This window comes from Phodopus roborovskii, unplaced genomic scaffold (genome assembly GCF_943737965.1).
Source record: "Phodopus roborovskii unplaced genomic scaffold, PHOROB, whole genome shotgun sequence".
In the NCBI taxonomy this organism is placed as follows: Eukaryota; Metazoa; Chordata; class Mammalia; order Rodentia; family Cricetidae; genus Phodopus; species Phodopus roborovskii.
Window position 1 is genome coordinate 11,881,555 of NW_026126547.1, and position 15,854 is coordinate 11,897,408.

The window sequence follows — 15,854 nt, forward strand, 5'->3', positions numbered from 1 at the left end:
GTTTCACTGTATTCCCTCCAAACATGCCGTGCTTGTGTGTGTGTGTGTGTGTGTGTGTGTGTGTGTGTGTGTGTGTGTGTGTGTGTGTACATGTAAAGAGGTCAGACATGGTGTCTTCTTTGGTTTGTCTCCACTTTACTTTTTGAGTAGTTCACTATTTCTGCTAGACTGACTGGTTAGTGAGACCCCAAAGCTTCCTGGGCCTTTTAAGTGTACAGTATCAAACACAGTTTGTTTGGTTTGTTGTTGTTGTTGTTTTATTTTGTTTTTTTAATTTTTTTTTTTTACAGTGCTGGAGATCTGAACTTAGATTTTCATGCTTGTGCATCAGGTACTTAGTCCAATTGAGCCATTTCCCCAGCCTTCACTCCTATAGTTCTTACCCTGCTCTGGCCACATTGGGTTCATTGAGTAGGTCTTTTTAAACTATGCAAAAGTGATTTACCTTAGGTTTAAAAATAAGTTCAGTGGTTGGAGAAATGGCTCAGAGGTTAAGAGCAGTGACTACTCTTCCAGAGGTACTGAGTTCAATTCCCAGCAATCACACAGCAGATCACATCATCTATAACAGGATCTAATACCCTCGTCTGGCATGCAGGCATACATGCAGGCAGAACATTCATACAAAATTAATTAATCAATTAATCAATCAATCAATTAATTAATTAATCCAGCATTTCCATTTCCTGGATCATAGTTCCTCCAGATATCAGCAAGCTAACTCACTCATCTCCCTTGAGAATATGTAAATGGCACACTGTCCCTGGGCCTTTCCCAAACACATGGTTTGTGGTCACAGTCCTGGCCCTAACATCCCCTGCTTCTTTCTCTGTTGTGTTTTTCTCCACACATTTTCATTCTCATGAAGTTCAGATCATTTTGGTATTTTATCACTCATGATTTTCAATTCTTACCTAAAATAAATCTTTGCCTCACGATACCACACAACACTTTCCAGTACTTTCTAAAAGCCCCATGCTTTTTGAGGTTACTTTTGGTTATATGATCCATGTTGACTTAAGTTTTATTCATGCTATGAAGAGAAGGTTAAGGTTCCCTTTTTACATGTGGATAAACAATTGCTTTTCAATACTATTGTGTGTTAGGGCTTCTCTTAAAAATCAGATTTATCACTTATGTTCGTGTCCATTTCTGGAATCCCTACTTGGTTTCATTGTTCTAACATCTACCCTCTGTAATTTTCAAACTGTCTTGATTAGACTGTTCTCGGGAGCATTGGCATTCCCTCTTTCATTTTCCTTTTCCCAATTATTTTTGATCATCTGGTCTTTCTACACTTTCCAGTAGTGATGTTTGAATAAACTCTAAAATCTGTCCTGAAACAACTGTCATGATTTTAATTGGAATTATCTTTATTGTATATGCTTCTAATTGAAATAGAATTACATTACTTCCCCTCATTTCCTGCCTCTACCCCTTCCCAAAGCCCCCCCTAGGACCCCTCCCAATGTCCCACACTCTCAAGTACATTTGTTACACACATATGTGTATATATACATATGCATACACACACATAAATACAATCTATTGAGTCTGTTTCCTTTTTTTTTGTTGATTGTGTATATATGGTCTGAGGGCTATCTAGAGCATTGAACACAAATAAAAGCCTCACCCTGGGAAGAAGCTCCCAGTGGTCAATAGTTCTCTGTAGTCTTTGTCTAAGGTTGGTAGCCCACAAAGTTTTCTCCCTTCCATGTTATAATGTTCACTGATATTGCCATTGTTCTGGACTTCTTTTTGCATCCTGTAGCACCTGCACTATGATCTGCTCCACTAATCGGACGAAGGCCTAGAGATTGAAATAAGAGACAAAACAGCAGGTCATTCACTCAATAGCAATGTCAGAATGCCGAATGTCATTTATTGAGGGGATGAGGTGGGCTTATAGACTGACTCACAGCACAGTGGAAAACAACATGGTTTTCAGGCATAGCTCCTCCCCAGCAGATGTGTGCTAGCAAAACAGGAGGAGTACCAATGACAGCTCTGGGGGGGGGGCGGGGCTAGATGTTCCAGCCAACAGCTTCAGGCTTGCTCAAGGTGCCTCGGGGGTCCATGCAGGGCCCTACAGCATGCATTTCTAGGACAGACTGTGTCACAGCAGACTTCCTAGATTCCGGTGTTTACATTCTTTCTGCTCCCCCTTCCACCATGTTCCCTGAGCAGTAAATAGATAAGCAGTCCCGATGTTGATGTATCTGTTGGGGCTGAGTTTCCCATGACATGTTATGTCCAGTTGCGTTTTTCTGTGATGGTCTCAATTTGTAGTAAGGGAAGTCTCTACAATGAGGGATGGCAGTCATGATTATCTGTAGGTAGAAGTATAAGATTTAGATTATAATAAGGAATTATGCTGCCTAGCAAAGAGATTCTTGTTTATGGCCTACAGCCTTACTAACTTTGGGAAGCTGACTAGGTTTCCACTACCAGTCATGAATTCCCTCCTGTTGCGTGGGCCTTAAGTCTAATTAGAGAGCTGTTGGTTACCACTGGTATATGAGGGCCATCTTTCTTGCACCTGTATGAGTATCTTCCCATGCTGATATCGTCACAATTCATAGGTATAGGTGGGTAGGTCTGTTTAATGCTTCCCTCACTTGGAAACCTGCATGGTATTTTCTGGAACTATGAAAGCTAGATGCAGGAAAGAAGCTTCAGTCATTTGAGTCAGATATTCCATGTTGTGTCTTCAACAACAGGGGCCCACCCTCAACTCCTGAGAGGCAGCCAAGGGCCACGTTGATGACCTATATTGTTTAAGGCGTCATTGGCACCTTCAAAAGGAGGTTTCTTGGTTCATGTGAAGAGCATTGCCAACCCAAGTGACTTCCTTTAAGATGTGTGTCTATACACATATATGTGTTATGTGTAATTTCAGGTAAATATAAAATAATATGATTCCTTGAGGCTTTATCAACCCAAATTGGTTTTTTTTCTTTTTTTGTTCTTGTCCCTCCTCCTCCTATAAACACCTTCTTCCTCTCCTCCCTCCTCCCCAGTGGAGCCCTTCTCTCCCTGTTATTGTTTCCCTACTTTACATCACCTATATCCTGCTGTTCCCCTCCCTCCCCTCAAGGTTCCCATACCCCTTCCTGTTTTCTGGGCTACTCCAGGTTGTATACTCACATCTGAGAATCTGGAACAAGGAACTGCAGATGAGAGAACATGCAGCACTTGTCTTTCTGGATCTGGGTTACTTCCGTCACTATACTCTTTTCTAGGTCCATCCACTTACCAGAAAATCTCATTAGTTAATTTTTCTCTACAGACGAATAGTATTCAATTTAATATTTGTAGCACATTTTCATTATTAATTCATCTGTTATTTGACATTTATGATGTTTCCATTTCCTGGCTATTGTGAATAGGGAAGCTACAAACATTGCAAAGCAAGTGTCTGTGGAACAAAATGTCAAGCCTTTGAGGCATATGCCAAGGAGTGGCGTAGATACTTATGTAGATTTATGTTCATGTTTTGAGGGTTTGCCGCACTGATTTTCAGGGTGCCTTTCCTAATCTGTATCCCCACCAACAGTGAACTGGGTTCCTCTTTCATGCCATCCCTCCAGGATGGGTTGTCAGCTGCTACGTTCATCTTGTCCATTTTGGTTAGGATAAGATGAGCTCTCAAATTTTTAAATTTGCATTTCCCTACTTGATGAGAACGATGGACACTTTTTGAGGTATTGCTTAGCCACTTTTGTTTCTCCTACTGAGAACTGTTGTCCGTTCACATCTCTAGCCATTTTTTGAGTTGGGTCTGACTCCGACTTTTAAGTTCTTAGGCTATCCTGGATATCAATCCCCTGTCAGACGTGTATCTGGCAAAGGTCATCTTCTATTCTGTGGGTTTCTTCTTCCTTTTAGTGATGGTTTCCTTAGCTGTACAGAAGCTTTCCAGTTATATGAGGTCCCACTTGTCCCTTGTTGGCCTTAGTTCCTTGGCAAGTGGGGTCTTGCTCAGAAAGTCCTTTCCTGCACCTGTTCCTTTTAGGGTACTGCCTGTGTTTTTTCTAGCAGTTTTAGTGTTTCAGTTTCAAATTGAGGTCTTTCAATTAAGGAGGATTATCTTAAACCTACAGATTCATTTATGGAAATGTTTCATATTTCTTGTATTGGGCTTCTAATCCCTGTGTAAGCATGGTTCATCATCATTGCATGTCATTTATTCTTTAAGATCTCTCACCCATGCTTCCTGGTGTTTATTGTATAAATTTTGCAGATATGTTGCTGCTATTTAAAAATGGTTCCTCTTAAAACTTTCAATTCCAACTTCATTTTCATATATAATACACTGACTTTTGTATAGACGTTTTGTATCTGGTGAATTTTGTATATTTTTCTTTTGTTCTAAAGCAGTTACATAGGTTCTTAGGATTTTCTATCTCCATTGCTTACAAAGATGATTTTACTTCTAACTATCCAACCTGTGTTTTGGTTGCCTTTCTTTTCTAGTCATAATAGTTAGGACATGTACTTACTTTGAGTTATTTCTCTAGCATTAAAGTTTTGTCTAGCTATTATATTAGCTGTAGGTAAGGTTTGCTTTTGATTTGAGTAGCTATTTCTCTCAACTTTGTACAACTATTTATTTATTTGGTGATAATACACACTGTGGAAGTCAGGAAACAATTTATAGGGCTTGGTTCTCTCCTGCCCAGGAGATATTTTTATCAAGCTTTAGAAATTTCCACTTGTTCCTATTTCCTGACACATTTATTATGAATGCATGTGAAATTTTGTCAAATGCTTTTATGACATCTGTTGTGATCATATGCTTTTATAGTCTTAATCCACTGATATGGTGATTTACATTAATTAATTTTTAAATATTGGACCAGTTTCCATAATCATAGGAAACCCATATTTGTCACTATGTGTTATCCCTTTTATTTATTGCTTTATTCAAGTTACTTGTTACCTACTTGCCTACAAGCCACTCTCCTTTGTCAGGCTTCATGCATAGCCAATGCAAGGCAATTCTGTAGAATAAAAACCACCCCCTGCCCCTATTTCTGGGAAACTTGGTGTGGGTTTGGCTCCATTTCTTTCTTCAGTATTTACTGAATTCACTGGTGAATGCATCTGAACCTTGCCATTCTTGGAGGGTTTTTAATTAGGACTTCAATTTCTTTAACAGATATACACCTATTCAAGTATCTGTTTCATCATGAGTGAGTTTTAGAGATTTATATCTCTCTGGAATTTTCCTTTTCACATAAGATGTTACATTTATGGCCACATATTTCTGGCTTATTTTCAAAATTGTCCCTCAGTAACTGCTTATCAGCATTTGACTATGAGGTGGATTGCCTTGGTTTCCTTTGTTTTATTCTGAACAGAACAAGGAAGAAGCTTTCTCTGGCTTCTTGTATCTGTGGACCTCTGTATAAGGCAGTGATCTGCAGCCCCTGAGTCCTTGTGCTCCCTAACTCAGGGTTCTCTCTCTCTCTCTCTCTCTCTCTCTCTCTCTCTCTCTCTCTCTCTCTCTCTCACATATGGGCTACGATGCCAAAAAACCATATCATTACGGACCCTCGTGACATCACCATTCTTAAGCCAATGGCAGTGACATGCTCTTGACCCCAGAACCATTAGCTACAGAAACCTCTTTTCTTTACAAAATAAATAAGTGAATGTTCTCCATTTAACAGTAGCTCTTTTAAAGCTGGGCTGTTAGTTCAACAACCTGTGTCATGTCAGCATTGAGTGGCTGTTGAGTGGCTGTATTCTCCCTAAGGGTCATCATTTTTGTGCTTCTTTTATATACTTTTAATAAACAAAGTACACACTGGTGAGTTTTGAGGAAGGTACTGAGAAATGTCATACATCTCAATTCCTGTAAACAGAATTCTTTTCTGATGATCAAAAATCATCTTTTATCTCATTAAATTTAATCTGTTTCCTCATGCAGCAGGCCCTGGAAACCAATGAACTGATCTCTGTGCTTGTAAGGAGGTTGCTTTTCAAAAGAATTTCATGCAAATGAAATCACACAGTATGACATCTTTTGTGCCCGGCTTCTTTTCCTTATCATAATGCCTTTGGAGCTTTCACATATAAATGCAGTCTTCTCTTTCACTGAGGTCTAGCTGCTTTATTAACACACCACTCTGTTCATCCACAGTACTGATGGCTATGGGAATTGTTTTCCAATTTTGGCCATGATGACTAAAGTTCATTGAATATTCTAAAGCAAGCATTTCAAAGTGCCTTGTTTTCATTTCTCTTGGAAATATCTACCAGGTAAAGGTTTGTAGGTTTTCAAACACTGTGGCTTCCTTTCCTGGTGTCACTTAGTTTCCTCAATATACAAAAGAAACAATAGAACTTCTGCAGCTCTCTCTCTGTCTCTCTCTCTGTATGTGTCTCTCTCTGTCTCTCCTTCTCTGCCTTTGTGTCTGTCTTTGTGTCTGTCTGTCTCTGTCTCTCCTCTTACCTTCCACAAATTCAACAATGCAAATGATCCCTATTTTTTTCCTGCACCATGCTGAAATAGAATCTGACTCACACTGTCTACACCTCCTCACAGACTGCCTACACCTCACAGGCCTCCTACATCTCCTCACAGACCATCTAGATCTCCTCACAGACTGCCTACACCTCCCCACAGACTGCCTACACCTCACAGGCCTCCTACATCTCCTCACAGACCATCTAGATCTCCTCACAGACTGCCTACACCTCCTCACAGACTGCCTACACCTCCCCACAGACTGCCTACACCTCACAGGCCTCCTACACCTCCTCCTACACCACCTATAGCTGCCTATACCTCCTGTTGTTTCCTCTCAAAGACTCCCTATCTCTAATACTAAAAACATATGCTTCACAGCTCTCCGTGTCTTCAGACCACTGCTGTACATGCTTGGCCTGATTTTACTAGTTGCCCAAATTAGTCGAGTTTTAATGTAAAAATTGCTTTCAATGTGGGGTTGAACTTCATTAAATGTCCCTTTTGCACATCAGTTGAGACAGGACACAGTGTCCCCTTTAGCCAACCTCTCACTGCATGAAGTATCTGCCAATGTCCAGGTGTGGACTCAGTCTACCAGACTGAAGTGAATTAGTTGAAATGTACACTTGGGTTTAATGAGCTCATTTTTCAAACTTTTACTATTCTTTTAAGAAATGCTTGTATAAGATTACACTAACATCTAAATGAGTTGGGCAGGGTTTTGTTTTTTAACCTTCCTACTTATTTTGTGAATGATTTTTGAAGAAGTACTATTCTCCCAAAGCTTGGAAGAAATTTCTCTTAATGTTGCCTGCTCATGGAGCAATTTGTAAATTTCTAATTACTACTTTAACTTATTTTGTGGTTATTTTTCTATACATGTGAAGGCATGGATGAACAGAGTTCACTAGACCCAACATAAATGCTAAATGGGTGTTTTATTGAGGAACAACTTACACAGAACAATAATGAACCACTGTATTTTTCTCTGCCCTTGTGGTCCTATCCATGACCCAAGAGTGAGAAAGGATGAGAGAAAGACCATGCCTCACACTTCCCCCTTTCTGATTCAGTCTACAGCTGAAGCCACTCCTAAAGGGGCATGGCCACTGTTACAGGTTCACAGGAAAGATGCTGCTACATACATGGATTATTTTTTTCCTTCTACAGATTTTGCAATTTATGTTTTTCAAGAACTTCATGATATTCTATTTTTTGAGTTTATTGGATTTTGACAAACATTTAAATCTATATATTGCATTGCTAATTATGCTTTAATTATGAACCCCAAATTATATGTGTTGTTTCATTTTTATTTCACTCAAAATTCTTACAATTGCCTATTTTATGAAGTATGTGTTTGGCTTTTCAGAAATATGATTGCTTTAAATTTTTTTTTATATTCCTTGTTGAGCCTTGGCATTGTGGCTTAAGCCTACAATCCCAGAACATTGAAGGCTGGAGGGAGAGGTTCATCATGAGTTCAAGCCCGGCTTGTGCTATATAATAAGTTCCAGGTCAGCCTGGGATGCAAAGTGAAACACTATCCATAAAAATAAACGAATGAATAAGTAAATAAATTCACTATTGATTCTAAATATATTGGATTATAAACTTAAAAGCTTAAGTCATTATGTCGTTAATATTTCATATTGTAGTTTGTATGTATGCCTTAGTGGTAGGCTTATTTTGGTGTAATTCTGTCCATGGATGTTTTATGTGATGCTCCAAATGGAATGTGCTTTCTTTTATACATTTTTCATAAAGGTATTTAAATAAGGAATTGCAGAGATATGAAGTCTGAGATTATTAATCATGTCATTCCTGGTTTCTATATCTGCATCTTTAATATGCGTGATGAATCTGCATCTGGGAATGAGTTGAAGTCTCCAAGTTCTGCTGAGTCTATGCCCTTCTAGTTTCACCCCTGAACACTCACATTTGTAAATGCACACTGTTCTGTATATGTATACTCACTATTGGCATGTCTCCTGATGGATCTCAGAACTCCTGTTTTGATATTTCCTTAATACTAATTTTCTCATGATTTTGTAATGATAACTAGATAAGGAGGGCCGAGAAACTAAACTCTACCTTCACAATAATAAATCTATCATTTAAAGACATTTGGAGTGTTTGGGTTTTTTTAATTGTTGTTCTCATCTTTGTTATCAGTTTCCTTTAGAAAGTCTCATCTAATTCCTGTGATTTTAGGTGAACTTTACAACTCTCTCATTGTTTCATACATTCTTCCCATGCTTCTGGTTCCCCCCAAATGCATTTAAATAATTTCACTTACAAAATTCAGATAGAGTTTGCCAGTGAAGTTGACCACAGCCTTTTTTAATCTGAGCAAAACTGGCTTGGATTAATGGAAGGTATAAAATAGTATTATCTCTTGTGCTTGACAATTAAAATCCATCATAATCTGGCTGTTTCCTACCATGATGGCCTCACAATGGACACCACCTCACTTTCGATGTGCCCCACTTTGTACTCCTATGCAAACATCTTCCCTGTGCTTGAACTGTCCTAACTTATAGTCCATCAGACATATAGTCCATTATTCATTTTTCCAGTCTCCAGTTAAGTAGTCCTCCATATTTTCTATTACCAAGGGCAAAAATAAGAATTTGGTTTCTCTCTTTATTGTTTTTATACCAAGTCCATATGATGTTACTTATCTCACTGAATTTAAATAACCATTGCTGGCATATAAAATGGATTTCATATAATTACCCACACTACCTATCACCTACCATAGTTCACATTGATTAATGCATAAATGATTGCTGAGTGGTATCTGGGATCTGGTGACTGAGAACATTGCCTAAACACTTCATTTCTAAGTTTACAACTGCATTTTGTCAAAAAGATGAGCAGTGCATTCAGAACTTCACACAGAACAGATCAGGAACCCAGTGTCTGCCTTGGGAGACTCTCTGGAAGCACATTATTTTAGCTACTGTTGCTGTTACTTCTATAAACACCACCACAAAGGCCGGTCAAGGGAGGATTTGTTCTGGCTCACAGGCAGAGGTTACAGTCCATCATGGAAGAGAGGGCACAGCTGGAGCCTGAAGAAGCTAGTCACGTGGCATCCACTCAAGAAGAGGACAGTAAGAAACGCTTGCTTTCAGCTTGCTTTCTCCTTTTAATGTTGTCAAGGATCCTACCCAGACAATGCTGCTACCCATAGTGTGCAGATCTTTCCATTTTCATTAACCTAGTTGGGATAATCCCCAAAGGCCCATCTCCCAAGTGGTTCTAGAGCTTGTCAAGTTTGCAATTGTGATCACATGATCTCATTTCTGTGACTATGTGTTTTCACTGACTTCTATCTTCTCTGGTATGAGAACATGTGAATGTTGGGAAGCAGCTTTAAAAGCCCAATTTCTCACTGGAAAAAAAAAAAACTGAACAGTCAGATAGGAAGATAATTAACCTCAAAAACTGTATCTTTATCTATTGTTGCAGAATATTTGTTTATCCATGCAAAGCTGTGTTGCATTTGTTCATGTTACAGAACATTCAACTATGTAAAGATGTGTTGCATTCAGTTATGTTGTGAAATATTTGTTTAACTATGTAAAGATATATTACATTTGTCTAATTATGTAACCGTATGTTGATGTTGTACCTTGCCTGCCTAATGCACCTGATTGGTCTAATAAAAAGTTGAATGGCTAATAGCAAGGGAGAAGGTGTAGATAGGATTTCTAGGCAAGGAGAATAAATAAGGGGAGGATCTTAAGCTTGGGGGGAAGAAAGAAAAAGAGATGTTGGGGAGATGCCATGGAGGAAGCAGGGAAATAGGACATACAGAATGAAAGAAGGGTAAAAAAGCCCCAACACAAAACTTAGATGAAAAGAAACAGGTTAAATTAAGTTAAAAGAGCTAGTGAGACAAGCCTAAGCTAAGACCAAACATTCATAACTAATAATTCTCTTGTCTTTATTTGGGAGCTGGTTGGCCCAAAGAAAACACAAACTACAATGAATTATTAAAATAAACTTTCTGTTTTGGTTGGAACAAACAGATGAGTATATATTTCAAATGTTGAATAAATCTAACAATAGTAGTTTTTGGTCTTCAGAATATGGATATCTTTTTTTCTGTGCTGAAAGACACCAAAATGTACAACAGATTCTTAAAGTTAAGAAAAAGTCATGGAAAGGCTAAATGTATGTGTAAGTATTTATAGGCATGATAAATAAATAAATAATTCTCAGTTTTCATTTTTCCTCATTAGTATTGTTTTTGGAACAAAGACAAATCTAAATTTGAATCAGAACTTCCCCCACATCTTTATGTTTTAAACACAAGAAAGGTAGGTTTATTCTCTTTAAAATCTTAGCTTTCTCAGCTCTAAAATGTCTTGCTGTCTTATCTCTAGTATCTATGCCCTTCCTGGATAGTGAGATCAACAACTAACTTATCCGCCATCATGGAGCCCTCATCTAGTTGGAAACAGAAGCAAACACCCATAACTAAATATAGAGTCGAACTAGAATCCAGATGCAGAGGGAGAGGACAAGACCAGGTTGCAGAAACACAGAGAGACAGCTGACCTGAACAAGGAGGAGCTAATGGGCCCCCAGACTGATAGCTGGGAATCTAGCATGGGACTGACTCAGGCCCCCCTGAATATGAGTCTCAGCCAGAAGGACTGAGCAGTCTAAGGGACCTCAGACAGTGGAACCAGGATGCATTCCTGGTGCACAAAAGGACCTTGCGGACACATCCCTCATGGAGGGATAACTGCCTTAATCTAGAGACAGGAGAGAAGTCCTAGTCCCTACTTCACATGACTTGACAGATTTACATGACCCCACCTGGATGGCCTAGCTCTACACGTGGAATGGGGTAGGGGGATGGAGGGGAGGGTGGTCAAGGTGCATGTGAGGGGGCAGAGAGGGTAAGAAAGAGGGAGTGAAGGAGGGAGGGAGAGGAAACTGGGATTGACATTTAAAATAAAAAATAATAAAAAAATAAATCTTTAATAAATAAAATAGAAAAAAAAGAGCACACACACACACACACACACACACATACACACACAGAGAGAGGGAGAGTGGTAGCACCTTTACCAAACATGAGGATGTATCATCTAAACTGGTCATGTATGGTTTTTGAAACTTTTAGTCAAGGTGAATTACAGACTAATGAAGGTGCACACACCTAGGCTTTGGCAGAGCCATGAGCATAGTCAAAATATTTACTTTTATACTGTTTATGTCTTCTTCTAACACCTACTTGTCAATTTTGATGAAAACCCACATCTGTATGTATTGATTGTTTCATTTTGATCTTGCTCAGCTTCAGTTTGAGTACCAGGAAGCTTCTCTAATGCTGGATACATTTGTAAAAGAAAGTCTATTTGGTAAGAAGAGGGAGGGAGACAAAGTAGGTGAGAGTGAAGAAAAGGATCACATATTGTCTAAAGTAAAACACCGCTTGTTGCCAAAGTTTCGTTAATTCAATAAATAAAAATGGAAGTAAGCTCCAACTTCAACAAGGTCAAGTTTCCCTCATAGCTGCGAAACCACAGCACCCTGACGGCTGCTAAATATGTCAACACATGACCTCCTCCTCACCAGTGTGGAGACATGATTTATGAGCTGGTCTGACCATCTTTAAAGGAGGTTTTAAATAGTTCACTCTTTTAACAAGTGCCGCCCCTTCATTTGGTGGTAAATGATTGTTGATTGTGGGTTCTTAGAAAAAGGGGAAAACTTCTGGAAGATGGAAAATAGAGTTGGAAGCAACCTGAGACAACTTTGGTCTACCTTCTAGGGGGTGAGCTAATCGCCAGCCCCCAGCTGCCTAGTGAACAGGCTTTGTTTGGGGTGGTTAGGTTTCCTCTCTGTCCCGGGAACCCAGAGCCAAGACACAGAAGGGAAAAAGTGATGCTCTCTGTGGTGAGGTTGGAGGAGCTGCCCGCAGCTGCCCTTTCAGAAAAGCTTTTAGAAGATGTGTTATGAGGCACAGTAATGTGTGTCAGTTTTCATGACTGAGTCAAAGGGTTTAGCAGGTTGGGTCTATGAACTTGGACTTGACAGTGGAAAGTACCAAATAACGAGTGAGGTTTGCCACACACCAGTGCCTGGGCTCTCCCAGTCTGGGGAAGAGGGCAGTTTCTTGGAATGCTGAATGAAGCTGAGTTAAGAGATGGAGAATTTGGCTCAATCTACTCCAAAATCATTTTTTTTTTATGAAGGCAAAATGAATTGCTATTGTTGAAGTTGTTAATGGAAATCAAGAATGGTCTTTGAAAAGTCAAAAATAAATAAGAGAAATAGGAGGTTGCTCTAAATAAAATACACTTGAGTATCTTTCTGTTGAAGCTTCCTTTTGTTCTGTTTTTTTTCCCCCACATCTGTGTTCAGTGGAAACTGAGGGCATTTCCAACCTCTTTGCTAAGGGCTCTCCTTCTACCCCAATGGGAACTCAAACAAGGGGAAGCCCAGGCAACATTTCTCATAAGCAGATTAGAAAACAGGATAAAGTGTAGGGAACCATGGGATAATTACAGGTAGGGCTGCACAGCCTTGAAATGTCAAGGTGCCCACTGTATTTGTTGGCCTCAGAAGCCTTCTGCTTCCTCCTTCCTACCTTCTATACCCTCCTCTAACATGCCCTGAAATCCACTTTATCCAGATCAACTGTTCTAGATGAGCTACTTCTTCAATTCAATCCATAGCCTTCTCTTCAGGTCAAAATTAGAGAAAGTGTGTCTTAACTCAGACCCTCTTAAATTTATATGTTTTATTATCTTACCAATTCTTGCCATCAAACCCATAAGATTATCCTCATTAAAAAAAAAAAAAAAACTGGGGGAGGGAGAACTGTGGTTGATATGTAAAATGAATTAAAATTTTAAAATAATGAGAATGAAACTGATGAAGAGACTTAGTGTAAATGCGCAGCAAATGAGGGGCCGATGTGGGTTTCAAACTCAGGCAATCTGCTCAAACATTTAGCCACAGCAACTCTGCTCATGGATTCCCAACGCTGTTCCTAACATGTCCTCACCAGCCCTTACCTGAACAGCGGAGCCACAACAACAGAACCAGATGGCACAACCTGAACTTCAAGACTCATCCCAGCGCTGATGAGGAAGTGGTATTGGACAGATAACCCTTAATCATCCACAATCTTCAAAGAAAATCCTCTAAGTCACAGGACCATGCAGTGAGTGACATGGAATTGAAGGTCATTAACATTGGTGATACAGAGAAGGTCTTGCTCAGGATGATTATATTAACTGAGGTGATTCCATATGTGAAGGGCTCCTTTACTTTCCACCTCCTAGAATTCTCTAGAGACAAGGATTTTAAATTTCCCACAAGGCAGTTCTCTTGAAGTTTGAAAGTCCTTTCTGTCTAACCTAAGCCCTTCTGATAGCAGCTGAAACTGATTTCTTTTGACTTGCTTTCAGGGTAAAGCTGTACCACAAAACGGAACATATGAGGACATTCTGAAATAACTGTTCTTTGCTGCACGTCACACTGACTTAATTAGAAAATGTTATCAAAGGGCTAATGACAAAGGCATAAAAATTCCAGGAAGCATGTGTTTCATTAATGTGCATGTGTGTGTGTGTGTGTGTGTGTGTTAAAACGTACATGCTGGAGCATTGGCTCCATCACAGCAATAATGATGAAGACAGAACTGCAAATGAAGAAGGCATTTTGGGATACCTCACCCTATAAATGCCTTAATGTGTGAGGCATTGGACCATAAGGGAATTTTGGTGCAATCAACACATTTTTGGTACAAGATTCCATCAACTGCATACCATACTCAATCACAGTAAATGGCTCAAGAGAGAAAGAAGAACCAAACAAGACGTGCTCACTTTGTTCTTAATTACGCAAAGACATTTTCAGCTTGCACTCTCTATCTGGCTTGCTCAGATTTCGCTGCTTTTAATTGTCTCACTTTTTGCAGTCCTCAACTTGTATATTTTAACTTATTATTATTAGTGTGTGTGTATTCCTGATGTGTTAGGGAGTTTGCTGCCATGGCACACATGTGGAGGGCAGAAGACAACTTCTTTAAGTTGGTTCTCTCCTTCCATTGTTACAGGAATTCTGGGGACAGAATCAGGGTTCCCGGCATGCCCTGGAAGCGTCTTTACCTGCTGAGCCATCTTTCAAGCCAGCTCAGTTTTTTAATCAATGCTTTTTTCTACTATAGCCATAATACGATAGTGGTTTGTTCCCCTCCACACACACACAAGGGGGGGGGGCACACAGGCACCTACCTTGGCTCTACCTCTTCTTGTCTGTTGATCTTATACTCTTTCTTTGGGTCTGTTCTATTCCAGGCCCAACCTGTAGCAATAAGCTATCTTTCAGTAGCATTAGATTTTTTTCACACCCGGGAAACAATAATGGCAGGTAGTGTCCATCAATAATAGTATCTATACCTTGTCCCTCTATTACAGTTTATTATAACCTCTTCTCAACAATGGAAAGTGCAACATGTGGCTCTTAACCCATCTTAACTATAAGCTTGCTCCATGCCCCGCCTCTGTCTTTGACCACACTCCAGTGAGTGGCTTGTTTGTCCCCCTTGAGGATCCCATCGTCCCTCTAGGTAATACCAGAGATGGTTCAAATGGACACTTTTCCCTATGGCCCTTTCTAACTAGACATTTCAAATACTCTTCAACCATGGATAATTGCACAAATGCAAAGTTCCAGTTACATGTCCATCCGGCTTCACATTTCCTAGGCTTAGAGCTTACAATATTGGCCTCCAAATTCCTGGTCAAATTCAAGTGTCCTAGAGATCATTTTAGAAGACTTTAGGCAGAGATGGTTACATACATATGACTACATGGTTGGTTCACTCATCCACCACACACTTATTGAGCTCATGTGCCAACCATTGAGTTACTCTTTGGGACCCTTTTATTCCTTCTTTCAGCTGTGGTAGACATGTTGAAAATGTTGCCTGGAGCTTGGGAGCAAACTGTGAGGGGAACTGGCAAGAGGGTGCAGTACAGTCTCAACAGCATGACCTTGCAATCCGAAGCACATACATACAGCAACAAGGTTGCATGATGCCAGTGGCTCCATGAAGATGCCTTTCTCATCAACCACTCTAGCTAGCTTTAGTTTTCCATCAGTTGCTACCTCTCTTCCAACATCTTTCTTCTGATCTTCTGACCCATTGCTGCCCCCACCTCTCTGCCTCCAGACTCTTAGAATTGTAAGAAACCTCACTGAAGCAGTCATCCCAGAAGTCTTTTCTTTTCAGGAACATTTTCACAACACACTATGCTTAAAGGAGGCAAGAGTCGGTGCATCTTAGTAAACTACTGTGAACTGAATCACAGGTAGTTTTTGCTTTGGTTGGGAACAG